Source organism: Dermacentor variabilis, chromosome 5, assembly GCF_050947875.1.
Source record: "Dermacentor variabilis isolate Ectoservices chromosome 5, ASM5094787v1, whole genome shotgun sequence".
Classification (NCBI taxonomy): Eukaryota; Metazoa; Arthropoda; class Arachnida; order Ixodida; family Ixodidae; genus Dermacentor; species Dermacentor variabilis.
The window spans coordinates 151,624,882-151,639,349 of record NC_134572.1 but is presented as its reverse complement, the minus strand read 5'-3'; the positions used below and the strand labels follow the sequence as shown (position 1 = coordinate 151,639,349).

Here is a 14,468-nt window from a genome sequence, read left to right as displayed (position 1 = left end):
CAATTCTGATAAGCAGTAGGAGGCCTGGAATCGACATCGGAATGAGATGAAGAGGAAACGAATCGCCCAGGAAACAGACGAACAGCGCGCCGAACGACTGACTAAACGCCGCAACGTAGCTAGACAACCAGACTAACCTGCACTTGCAGTCAAGATTAACCAAGGCTAATCATGCTATGCCTTAGGTTTCGCTACGTATATCCTGGCATAGCCGAGCTGAGCCACTGCCAATTTTTTTTCTGGACGCAATTGTGCGCAAGTGTTTGTTATATGGGCTCAGTATTGAATGAAACATGTTTTATTCCTCAGACACACTGTGGTGACATAGGGTTGCTAATGCATCTTATTAGATTTTCTTATTTTTGCTGTTCTTTTCGGTTTTTTTTTTTTTTTTTCGTTAGCAACCGGTCGTGAGGAACCTCTCTTGCATGCTTGCGCGAGCTGTTGCGCAGCCAAGCGTGGACTGAACGCGCGGAGTGATGACTTGACCGAACTTCTAGCGTAGCTTCCATAGCGTTGACTGCTGTGTATAGAACGGAGTATAGTAGTACATCCCAGCGGACAAATTTGACATACTAATTTCTGTTTTAAGTGAACTTGGTGCAGTGTTTATGGCGTTTTGGCAAAAGCCCTACCCATATATTAGTGGTGCAACGGCTGTAATGTGCGAGTAGTTAGCGAACTAAATTCGTTCGTTCACTTTTACTTAAACGCTGATCCATGAGATTTCTGTGTCTATGAGTCCCTCCAATATATGTAGAATGAATACTACGCATATTACAAAGGAACTCTCTAGCACTGAGTCTTCGCCACTGCTCATATTTTGCATCTACAGTCGCTTACAATACGAGCTGCAACACGCTGACCATGTTAAAAAGAGCACCTAGATTGGACTCGGTGCCGCCCTACGAATCAGTGGACAACTAAACATCTTTACAATTACTGCCATTTGTTACACCAACTTTTCGAACGTCCGCGCCACCGTGCAGACTTGGGGTCTTTGGAACACGTGCAGCGTGTTTCAGCTCGTATTGCGCCCGACTGTACTTGCTTGCTTCAAGCACAATGGCCGTGGAACATTCGTGAGCTTCCTGCTTTTCCATTTCAGATCAATCCTGTTGTGGCGGCATTCTACGACAGTGTCAGTATGTATGCGTGGTCTCTGAACGCAACATTAGCCGATGGCGGAGATCCCAGGGACGGCAGATCATTGGCACGAAGGCTGTGGAACACTACCTTTAAGTCAGGTTAGTGAACTACCTGTGAAGAGAGCGAATAAAAAGTAGGCAACTGATACAAACAGGCAGTCACTATTGTGAGTGCACGAAGCAAAGACAGGGGAGAAAGGTTTGAAACAGTGATTCACTGCATTCTTCCGCCGTCAGGAAAGAGCCAACGAAGGTATTAAAAAAAAGGTATTCTGTAACAAAATGCAGAGTGAATCCGGCTTCACACTGGTTTTAGGATTCAGCACAAAAATTCGTAAGACGCCCTAATTTCTGCGCTAACAAACAGTCCGGTAATGTATGCCGTAGTAACGTGTGGGAACATGTCCCGCACTTGAGCTCAAGATATTCGTTATTTAAAGGCGATTTAATGTTTGTGAATATATGATCGATCCGAACGCATTCAGCACGTCACCCATAATATCGCATGCAAACACACCCGTGCGATAATTTGAAAAAAACGTAATGTAGCGCATAATGCTCACTCTCAAACGCATGCTAAATTAAGCATAACCTGAGTATCCGCCCACTTGGACTGTTTACTATTGTTAATGGAAGAAACGCGGCATAAAACACGAGCGAATAGTTTTCGGTTATCAGATGTGTGCATGGATTTAAACAGACTTTGTCACGTCTGAAATGAGTGCTGCTTTATTGGACTGCAAGCACAGGGCCTTTTATAACAGGGGAAATATTTTTTTTTCTCCCAGATGATAGAGATAGAAGATTCCAAGGCAAGGACTTAGGTAAACGGACCAACTTTGTTCTACTCTACAAATTCAAAAACAAATAGATGACATTTTTAGCAGCGCCTCATCGCTTAAACTCAACATCTCTTTTGTGCCTTAATTGGCGCTATTAAGTAATCTTTAGCGAAATTATGATGACAGTGAATAACCGTTAGTGTATAGGATGACGTCATTTCACCCGATGCTCACAAACACTTTTAGGCTACATTAAGGTTGAACCATCCAGTAATGCACTCATTCCTCTGCACGCCTAAACTGTCTGATAGCCTACACTAAACAGTCAGTGTGTTGTGTTGGATTTTTTTACTCCAATACTAAACAGTTTCCTTGGAGCGTTCCAAGAAATGTGGCTGCTGGTATGAACTCACTATGCTCAGCTAATTGAAACAAAAGCAGATGGGCGTGCACTTCCTAAGTGCCTGAAATCACCGTAATCAGTTTTGCCAAGGCATGACGTTTTGAAGGCCTGTTGCAAGAAACACTATGCAATTCATCTATTAGGTGCCTTAATAATATAAATCATCTAGTTTACATTGAATTAACTCATCCACTCGTTGCTTACTTCGAGAAAACAGTGCGAGCCATTACATACCAGACTCTACTTTTAAAAAAAACATGCTGACAAACTGTAGCTCTGAGGCTGGCAGAGGTTTCAGTAGGCAAGTCTAATATTTATCAAGGGTCCCCATAGAACAGGACTACTTGTAGAAACGATCGGCAGCTTTTATGGGTAACGTTACCCAATTCCAAAGGTTTTTCTTTAAAGCGAACCTTTCTTCGCGTCTTCCACTTTCCCGCTGCCGATGGCTGCTGTCTGCTGTGATTTTTCCAGCCGTCGTCGTCATTCCGCCGTAATTTCATCACCTTCAGGCCATTTTTGTCACCGTCATCCTTCCGCCGTGTTCCCTCTGACACTGTCGCTGCGTGACGTACTATCATCATCGCTCCGCCATACCCGAGCCGTCGTCGTCAGACCGTCGTCGTCATTCTATCATCAGCAATCCGTCGTCGTGGTTCTTTCGTCGACACTCCAGCGTCGTCATAGCGTCGTCGTCACAGACCTGCCTTCATGTCATCGTGGTCGTCCTGGTCATCCCGTTGTCGTCGTGCCGTATTATGACGTCACCCCATCACCATAACTCCAGCGTCGTCATCCCACGGCGGTCATGCCACTGTCATATATTGCATGATCGTCATGCAGTCGGGATCGTTCCGTCATCGTCGTGGTGCCGCTGTAATTTCCGTGGTCTTCTCCGGTCGTCGTAACATTGTAATCCTTCTAACATATTTTAACATCGGCATTTTTTTCTGTTCATGCCGTAGCCGTCATTTCAGCTCCGTCATTCCCTTCGTCACACCTCCATCTTCGTAAACATCATTCCAGCATTGGCATCATGTTGTCGTCACTTCGTCGTCGTGGTCAATCTGTCCTATTGATTCCAATCCCGTCTGGCCGTCGTCTTCATTCCATCGTCGTCTTCACGTCGTCGTCACACAGCTATCTGCATGCTGTCGTGGTCGTTACATCGTCGTCAATGGCGGCATGTGCGCGATCGAGCGCAGCAAGTTTATTGAGCGACGCGATTCCTAGTGAACGTGTGTCCACTGGAGTCATGTGAGCTCTACTTTAAAACGATCGCTATGCAGGAGCAGCATTCCTTCACAAATACCAATGAAAGCCTCGCTTAAACCGATTCCCACTGTGCAAGGGATCCGCAGGTTTTTATTCTTTCCTTTTTCTCTTGTTCTCAATTTTTGGCCCGGGCATCACGACTTGGCGCATCCTCGTGTGTGCAAGGTTTAACGCGAGCTGACAGGCTCGGCAATGGTGCGTATAAACAAAAAGCAAAAGCAACGAAGTCGGCAGTCCCAGTTTCCGTGAGCTTTATTGGATTATACATTCCCGGTGGTGAAAAATATCTTCCAGCGTGCCAGAGCTGCCGCACCTAAAAGCCTATTCTGCGGCAACTTCGCAACGTAAAGCTGCCCATAAATTACTGCAGTTTACGAGAGCATTTAGAGGCAGCAGAAACAGAGTGAGCTATGTGAACGCACGTACAATGAGGCACCATACTAGACGTTATGTCCCTTCACATAGCAAATTAATGCCTGCAATCATAAACTCGTATACAGTAACAATCGATGGGTTATTACATATATGCTAAGGCTACTACGCTACTGTCCTAAGGAGAAGTAGTGGAGAGCTCTAGATCAATTATGATCGCGTGGAGTTCCTCGGAAATCAAATAGTATAGATGCTGTGGTGTTACGGCCCCATATGAACGCGGCTTCCATGGCACGGGATCGAACCCTGATCATTACGCTCAGCAGCGGAAAGCCATAGCTGGCCCAGCCACGGAAGTGGGCACGTCGAGAGCGCTTCCGGCGTGGTATAGCATAACTGACCATAACTAAAGGTTGAGCTAATGACAGGAATTAACAGGAAGAATATTTTTAGTCTATTCTGTGCAGAACAGTGTGCTTACTAAAAGGAAACATGAATCCTTTAAAGAAATCTAGGTAAGCAAGCCTTTCAGCCCTCCAATTATTAAGCCCGTAATAGCCAAATCACATAAAGAGGAAACATGCAAATTTTGTTTATATATATGATGGAATGAGCACGCAGGACATGACAAGTCATCACACGTTTACATACAAAACTTTTTTCTATTCATGCTCCGGATGAAAATATTGTTAAATGTTCAAGCTCTATTTTGTACTCATGCCGCACAACTTTTTTTTTTTTTTGCATGCACGCTAACGCATATTTGGATTCTTGTAACTGCGCTGTCTTGGATTAGGGCTGACCGGCGACATAACTATTAATGAGAACGGTGATCGAGAAGCGGATTACACTCTCAACGACCTCGACCCGGAAACAGGACTAATGATTGTGAGTATATTTACCTCTCGCCGGATATATATCGGACGTTTTTTGTAAGCTCGTAACGCATCGTCGTAGCTTCGTGAATCGAATAAGCTGATGCAATAAATATAAAGATCCTAATGCGTGTTTCGTTGTGTCCTTGATTTCGTTTTCTACATTGAATTTGCCGAAATTTGTGTCATAAAAGTCATTCGGTAGCTTTTGGCACAAAATTAGTGCTTCTGGTATCAAGTACAGACGGGTTCGACTCGTGTCGACTTACGTATTCTAACCGCTTTACAGCGAAGGGCGCTATTCGACGTAGTAAGGGTTACAGTATCAATGCTTGGAACGCAGTGAAAGACAAAAGACATAAAAAAGGAAGGCACAACCACAAGCGCTCCTTGTCTTTCGTACTTTGCTGCCGCTTAATTATCGTTAGTCCAATGCAATGACGACTAGGTAAGCTTTCCATCCTATTGTGTCGTGAGCGTTCCTTCAGAGGATTCGTTCGTCCCTTCGATGCGGTTGCACTTTCCCGGTAACCGCATTACCGATGCTAATAGAATCGAAAGAGAACGCCGTCCTTCGAACTTCGTGCTAAATAAGTGCGACCGATTGAGGCCTGGGCAGCACTCGGCCGCCGCTGGTTTTATTAACCCTGTCAGAATGGAAAAGTCAGCGCCACTTCAAGCGAGGTGCGCTTCAGCGCAACGAGCATCGACGTGTCGGCACGTTGTCACTGGGGAACGAAAGTGTTACTTCAAGTTAATGGCAATGCGAATGAATGAGGAAGTAAGGGCACCACTTGTTCCTTAGTTCAGACAATGCGTGCAACACCAAACTGCGGAATAGCCAAAACAAAATTTACAATAACTTTCAATTTCAACCGTAAAGAACTCAACTCATTGCGATCGCATTAACATGGCCAATCGTGACCGACCATCCGATGAGAGTACTGTATACAAGACGAACGGAAGATTAATACCATTTCTTGTACTAATTGTTGAAGTGATGCTTTTGACCCACCCTGTAACGGCCGACAGGCCAACAGTATGAGTAAATAAAAAAATGGAGCGCTTCATTGCGCATAGGACGGGAACGCGTGTAACACTTGATAGCACAAGACAAAATGTTTTAAGGTTACCGCAGACTGCTGAGGAAAGGGTGTAAAAACAGCATGAAGGACAGGACGAAAGTGGAGACGACGTTCAAAGCGCTGACTTACAACGACTATTTATTGCATTTTCAATTGCAATATACAGGAATCCTTATGCGTAGGAAGCTACAAAAATGCATATATCACACGCCACTGTTATCTGCAGTTTACCATACGTTTGATAGGTAGCCGCATTTCGATGCAATGTAAGGATACATAGAGCATGCCTACACACAATCGTCATGTTCGCGTGTTAGGAAAGCTTCACGTATTTCACGAGCAGGTTGCTCTGGGTAGCGTCCCAGAGGCGTACACTTTTCAAGATAACGTGTGCAGCCACAGCATCTGCAGTGATCTGCCAGGTGACTTGCGACTGAGCTCCTGAGCCAGCATGCGTGTTCTCGTAAACGATCGTTAATGCATTGGCTAGTTTGCACTATGTAGCAGTGACCGCGTGAAAACGGTATCTTATGTACGATTTTACATGAGCGGATAATAAAAGGTCGTAATAAAATAAAGGTTCACTATCTTTTATTAACTGTGCTTGTAAAGGAGGCTGTGGGGCTCAGTCTAAATTCACCTGGCAGATCACTGAGAGACTGTCGCTGCACACGTTATCTTAGATTAAATTTGGAGTTTTACGTGCCAAAACCACTTTCTGACTATGAGGCACGCCGTAGTGGAGGACTCCGGAAATTTCGACCACCTGGAGTTCTTTAACGTGCACCTAAATCTAAGCACACGGGTGTTTTCGCCCCCATCGAAATGCGGCCGCCGTGGCCGGGATTCGATCCCGCGACCTCGTGCTCAGCAGCCTAACACCATAGCCACTGAGCAAACACAGCGGGTACACGTTATCTTGAAGAAAAAAAATTACGCTCCTGGGACGCTACCCATACCAACATGCTCGGGAACTATGCGAAGCTTTCTTAATACACGAACATGTTAATTCATGTGTAAGCGTGCCCTTTGTATTCTTACATTGCATCGCAATGATCTGCTTATCAAATGTACCATAAACTGTAGACAACGGTGGCACGTAATATATGCATCTTGCACCATTATGTACTCAGGGAATTTCTACACGGGGTGATTATTTTTAAGTTCTTCGGAATTTTTAAAAATCGATTCTGCCAGATAGATTGTTGTCCTTGAACTGGATTATTGGAGGAGGCGGACATTCCTACCACGAGAAATTGAAACGCATATTCCATAAACAAGAATCCACGAAGTACCTTCTTAATTAATTACTGTACATCGCACGTTGCAATTTACGAATTTTAGCCGGTGAGCTTGCAAGACCTATCCACTTGCAATCAATCTGCAGGATGACATCAGTTTCGAGATATTATTTCCCAAAGTGTGGGACAAAATACATGACCATTCTAGTTACTTTCGTGCTTCAATGCATAAACGATCGTATTGTTACAAAACTAAATGGAACAACAGTGTATTATTAGGGCGAGTTTGATGACGCTTCTCTCTAAACTGGTACTGTTCTGTAATTTCATTCCAAATGGATAAGCATCACAAACTCACTGGCCACAGTTCGTAAATTTGAATATGTGACGTTGAGTGACTAATTAAGAAGTTAATTAGTGATTTTTTGTTATATATTTGAATACGCTTCGATTTCCTTTTGCAACTATTGTCGGCCTGTTTGAAAAATCCAGCTCAAGGGCTGTGATTGTCATCTATTACAGGCGATTTTTTGAAATTCCATAGAACTTGAACAAGATCATCCCGTATATCGCAACTGAACATTCAATAAAGGGTGGTAGTCAGTCAGCACTGGTTGCGTCGTGTGGGGTTCCGTCGTGTCCTTCGCGTTGTTTTTATCTCCTTCATCAATAACCGACGAGCACAATTCATTGAACATTCCTGTAGACTCCTGAATATTACTTTGTAAGGTGAGTGCGAGGCGTTCTAGACCAGTAAGTATTGCTATACATTCCTCTATTAGTAGCAAACAAGGGAAATCTGAGCCTGAAGGCTACTTGATGAAATCTGAGGGCACCTGGCTGACGCTTCTATTGTTTTCTCGAGCGGTGATCACTACAGTTCTCCATATTACTCAAAACTTTTTAAGTGGTGCGAGTTTGAGCTAGCCAACAATGGCACTAGCGGTGAACTGCACTGACATTTAATCGATACTAACCTAGTACTCCTGACAAGGGTGCGACATGAAGAGATATCTATATCACTTATCACTGTTCAGCTTCTCTCGTACACCTATATGCATGCCCACGCGTCTACCTAGCGAATTTCTTGACAAGGCCCTATAACCCAAAGTGGTTATGCCTCGAGAGCTCGCCGTTTGTCATAACTGCGTTTGGGTGACCCACCAAAACTTTCCGTGCGTGCTCGTGTTACCGTGTGTTTACTCCTGTGCGTTTCAGCCTGTGGCCGCCTTTCTCGGAGCGAGACAAGAGTTCGACTACGTTCCCGGAGTCGAGATTCACTGGCCAAATCGAAACGGCCCGCCATTAGACGTTCCGGAGTGCGGCTTCCAAGGCGACGCTCCGCACTGTCAAGAACCAGGCAAGCTAATGCGGCACATTTTGATCTCCTCAGTCAGCAGGAAAGAACGTGATTTTCGCGTACACATGAACCGCCTGTTAAGACTTCCAGAGGAGGATTTGGTGGAGAGTGTTTCAGGGTGTAGGAGGGTCTAGCGTTGCAAGACATACCATGGCAGTCATACACCCGGGCGCGGACTTTCAGAAAATTTTAGCAATGTTTGTCACCATCTAGAAGCGAAGCGTGGGGTCAGTGAACAAGACAACGCGCCCAGCGAGCCGAAACACGAAATTAGCCCGTAGCCTAGCTGACGGCCATCCAGAGCACGGTGCCTGGTCGCCCAACGCCCGGCACGACTCCCTGATATGAGTCTGCCAGGCGTCATCAATCATGGCCTCAGTCCACATCGCTTAAGAACTTGAGCAGGAGTCAGGGCACCTCCTTCCCCGAAGTCACGTGTCCACCTGTGAATGTCACGTCATTCGCACTAGAGTGCGGAAAGCCCAAACGGCAGATTGCTTAAAATACGCTACTAACCTTGTAAAATTCGTGCTTCTTGGTTATTCCTTCATAAAAAAAAATACATGCGGGGATTCGCCGATCATTATTGACTGATGCCCATGAAGCTGGCAGATTTGCTTATTAGGAGCGCGTTCTAGTTTGAGGGAAGAATTGAAATAAAGAAAATTGCTGAGTGGAGCTTGACACGCATTTATTCCCTTCTTTCGTCATTTCTTGCAACATATCAATCTCGGCGGATAGTATTTTGTGGGCGTTTAGACACGAGAGCGCGCTTAAAGAAAAAGAATCAAACGGCATGCTTTTGTTTTCTGTAGACATATACATACTCCTAGCTAATTCTCTAATATAACGGAGCGTATTTATTTAAATCTTCCCGTGGGACCACTGCTGCACCACAAGTGTATTTACGTTAAATGGTTACGCATATCTGTCTCAGAAATTATCGCGGAAACATTCATTTGCGTGAGATGCGTCACAAGACGTTAAACCGTGATCCATTTAGCGAAACTGGTACATTTATTTGCTCTATTTGTTTAGCCTACAGTCGATTAGCGAGAGCTCATATACCCAAAATGGACGAGCCTGTTAATCGGGCGTTGAATATTCTGCCATGCATGGCAGGTACGAAATACGGTGGCAAAACAGACTCTCTTTTAAAGCTTTGCGTAACCTTGTACGGCAAGCCATCTCATATTGACGCCTGTACTTGTTTATCTTTCTCCTGTGACCGCTTTTAACCGGCTCACAAATGCTAAACGTAGCCCTAAACGTAGGATGACGCGCCGGCATGTATCGGAAGTTTCTCGAATGTTATTGATAGTTTTATTTATTTCCTCTTATCACCGGACTTTGTGCAATAACACACAAATTGCCTAGTACTTTCTGGAGGGGACGCGAGCACCAGCGATTAGGCTGCAACGTTCAATGAGCCGTGCATAACAGTCGACGCGCTTGACCTGCATATGAAATATTTTTAAAATCGCTTACTGTACTCGCCACTATCGTTGTGCTTGACTGTGACTTGTTTTTCTGCTCACAGGTTCGCCCAATAAAGAGTCACTGCACCGTGACAACTGACAAGTCGGATGTCACGTTGTGGAGTTTATCCATGCAATGTTTATCCCAAACAAATGAACGCAGCTACAGAAAGTGATAGCCCGTTGTCTCAGTGTTGTCATCGGTTTACCGTGTTCAACCGTCAGTAGCTTTGTGATCGCAGAAGCAAAACAACAGCCTATTCAAGTTCTTCACATTCAAGAACTGCTCCGACATTCAATTTGCTTATCGACAAAGCAATGTAGTCACCCCCTTCGTGACAAACTTATTCGAAGAAGTAGGCGAATTTTTGGAACTTTAGGAGCTTATGAACATGTTCTTCATAACACCATTTTATAAATCAAGATGCCAGCCATCCCTCTTGGCAGCTCATCACACCTTCTGGGATATTAAATATCCCAGGAATCTAAAAGCAATCGGCGATGTACTACCTAGAAGCAAAGCTTCTCACGCTTCTGCAACTACACCGTTTTCAGCACGATTACGCATTTGTATATTCACAGACGGATTCACATCAAATAACACTCCGAGTGCAGTTTTCCATATTCTTGCGTGCCGAGAACACGGAGGTTACCGGCTACCTCATACGACATCGTCCGCGGTAGCATGGCTTTTTCGAATATTACGAGCTGTGAGACTTATTGCCGAAGGCGGCAATAGGCGGAATTGCATGGCATATTCCGACTGTAATGGAATCATAGAAGTGATAAAAGAATTTTATTTTCTTTGATACGATTTTCCATAATATATAAAATTATCAAAAAAATTAACATCGCTTCCCTGTTGGTTATGAGGTTTGTTTATAGTGGCTACCGAGCCAGGTTGGAATGTTGAGAAACGAGGTGGCAGACAGATAAGCTGGTGCAGCACACGCATTAGGTACCCTGACACCCATGACGTCTTCTGTATCAAACGCTAAGAATGTCCTTAACCACTCTGCGGCAAAAACACTGCAACAAAATACAGGTTTCACAAACATGGAAAGCCTTCACTTTTACGTAAGATTAACGCGTTCCTGCGGTTTTCACCTAACCAAATAATTTTTCGCTAGGTGTAGCCTACACACCTCGCTTCTTGTGCCGCATCAATAGAAGAGCGCCCCCGCATTGAAGTAACTGTACAAACTTTGACGCCCAAGCGGGGCTTACTATTACACAATGTACATAATATGACCAACAGTGAGTTCGCCTGCGTCATCACTTGAACACTTCTGGAATACGTTCTCCCACATTGAGCGAAATATTTAAACCATGGTTTTGCCACCATAGGCAGAGGCGTGCATTACGCGCTGTGTGTGTTTGCGTGTTTGTGTTTGTGTTTGCGTGTTTGTGTTTGTGTTTGTGTTTGCGTGTTTGTGTTTGTGTTTGTGTTTGTGTGCGCAAGCGCGCGCGCGCGTGTGTGTGTGTGTGTGTGTGTGTGTGTGTGTGTGTGTGTGTGTGTGTGTGTGTGTGTGTGTGTGTGTGTGTGTGTGTGTGTGTGTGTGTGTGTGTGTGTGTGTGTGTGTGTGTGTGTGTGTGTGTGTGTGTGTGTGTGTGTGTGTGTGTGTGTGTGTGTGTGTGTGTGTGTGTGTGTGTGTGTGTGTGTGTGTGTGTGTGTGTGTGTGTGTGTGTGTGTGTGTGTGTGCTCAATACGTGTTACATAGAAGTGTTTTGCCGAGCGTGAAGGAAGCCCAAGATTACACACAATGAGCCTCGAGTGGCCAGTCGAGCGGCAAAAACACTATTATCTAGCCCGTATTGAGCAGCAGAAAGCTGTATCGGGATACAGCATTATAGTTGGGACATCCTGTATACCATAAATAACTGTTAGAAAATGCATAATACGCAGAAAAAAAATATTCATCGGTGCACCAACCATATCGACAGTTCTTAAATCATCTATCTAGCTAGTTAAGCATACAAATCCGCCTGCCTATGCTTCAATTGATTTCCCTAGAAAGTGTGCTGAACTTGGGTGCTAGAAACGACTGCGGCAAGCTTAATCCTCTGTCGTAGTTAGAGGAGAATCCTGATTGCAATATGGTAGCCTTTTTTTCGAAGAGTGACCCCAGTCTTTTTCGAAAGAGTGGCCCCAGTCTGTTCACATGTCCATATGGCTTTCTGTTCGTCCCATTTGTCCGCCAAATTTTGCATTTCAGGAGATATACAAAGCTACAGGTGTCGCAGTTGTAGTCTCCTTGAATTTTGAATGAGAGTGAAGGCGCGGTGCTCATCATGGGCTGAGTTTCCATCAAAGTTTTTCGCACGGTGCGCAGTCTTTCAGGTTAGCAAAATAAATTTGGAGGACCTCACGTATCCGAGGATCGTCTGGATACCTCCCGCGGAGGTTCAGGAACAATTTTGCGCATTTTCTCGCTCTGTAAGAGAATGGTATCATGTTTCCGGAGGATACGATTTATGTTAGGAGTTAATGCTGAATCCCTGAGGATAAGGTTATTCCATGAATCTGGAGGAGCTGGTTTGCTGTTGGTGGGCGTATGCTGGTCAAGGTTGTCGGCTTTTTGAATCACGCCGCTCACACCAGAGGGAACATAACGCGGGTGTAGTAATTCATTACGGAGTTTTTCACAATTCGATGCGAAGTACTCTTCTTTAGTGCATATGCACTTGAAACGAAAAACTTGGCAGTACGGAATTGCTGTTTCACAGCGTTTTACATGGCCACTATGAAAATGCAAGCATTGGAGCTTACCGGTTGGTTTTTGTAAACGGATATGAGAAGATTTTGTTGTGCACACTTACACTAATATCCAGAAAAGTTATCGCGGAAGCTGAATATGTAGGGGCTAATGAGATGGTTGGATGGAGTCTGGTGAACTTAGAAATGAACTTCAGTAACTCTTCCTCGAATTTGACGGGATTAGGAATACGTCGTCTATGAACCTTCGGTAAAACATTTGTTTTAGAGTACAGCTCTCAAGAAAGTCTGACTACAGTATGCCCACCAATATGTTGGCATAATTGGGACCTATTACAGGTAAGTTGATTTTCGCTAGCCTCTGTATGCATACCCCGCATACATGCTGAGGGGGGGGGGGGGGGAGGTGGGAGTATCCTGGATGGCTTGCGTCCCTGTGGCGTTAGTAATGTGTGTGCCGATCCCGGAGATATTGCAATGCCGGGCATGCGTTCCTAGGGAAATACTCTGGCCAGCTTGCGTCCATATGGCGTCAGGAATGTGTGCGCCGATCACGGAGACAGTGGAATACGGGCCATACGTTTCCAGGGGGGAACCCTGGCCCGCTTGCGTCCCTAATGTGACAGGCATAAGTGTGCCGATGCCGGAAATATTCCAATACCGGCATGCTTTCCCAGGGGGTTACTCTGGCCAGCTTGCGTCCCTATGGCGACTAGCATGTGTGCGCCGATACCGGAGACAGTGCAATACTGGCCATGCGTTCTCAGGGGGAATCCTGGCCGGCTTGCGTGCATATGGTGATATGAATAAGTGCGTCGATCCCGGAAATATTGCAATACCGGGCATGCGTTCCCAGGGGGTACGCTGGCCAGCTTGCGTCCCTGCGGCGACAGGAATATGATCCCGGAGACACTGCAATACCGGCCACGCGTTCCCAACAGGATATCCTAACCGGCTTGCATGACTATGGTGATAGGACTAAGTGCGCCGATCATGGAGACAGTGGAATACCGGCCATGCGTTTCCAGGGGGGAACCCTGGCCCGCTTGCGTCCCTATGTTGATAGGGATAAGTGTGCTGATCCCGGAAATATTGCAATACTGGCCATGCGTTCCCAGGGGGAACCCTGGTCTGCTTGCGTTCCTATGTTGATAGGGATAAGTGTGCTGATCCCGGAAATATTGCAATACTGGCCATGCGTTCACAGGGGGAACCCTGGTCTGCTTGCGTCCCTATGTTGATAGGGATAAGTGCGCCGATCCCGGAAATATTGCAATACCGAGAGTACCTTCCCAAGGGCATACCCTGGCCGGCTTGCAACTCTATGGCGACAGGCATTTGTGCGCCGATCCCGGAAACAGTGCAATACCGGCCATCCCTATTGCAAAAACCAGCGCCACTGGGACCCAGTGCGCCGGATTATGGGCCCAGTGCAGCGCGCTGGATGCTGGGGCGCTGGGAAGGCGCAGCGTGCTGGGAGGCACTGGCTACTCGTGCGAAAAACAGCTCTAGCGCGTTAAATATGCAGTGCCTGGACACCGTATATATTTTTTTGAATACAGAAAGCAAGGAAGAGCGCTTTAGTGCAATAAAAAAAAGAAAAAAAAACGTAAAAATAAAACCGCTCCGACAAGGATTCGAACTACCGACCTACAGATCCCAAGCCCGGCACTTTACCACTACGCCACGCCAGCAGACGGACATTCGCGGATAGTATGCCATGTCAAAGCGGA

General features: G+C 45.6%; 1 long non-coding RNA gene across 1 annotated transcript; it reads left to right on the top strand.

Moving 5' to 3' along the window:
• The first annotated feature begins 1,110 nt into the window (after window positions 1–1,110).
• On the top strand, window positions 1,111–4,847 carry LOC142581998 (uncharacterized). Its single transcript, XR_012828346.1, has 3 exons — window positions 1,111–1,247; window positions 1,937–1,972; window positions 4,777–4,847. It is a non-coding gene; the product is annotated as an uncharacterized LOC142581998 (long non-coding RNA).
• The last annotated feature ends 9,621 nt before the right edge of the window (window positions 4,848–14,468 follow it).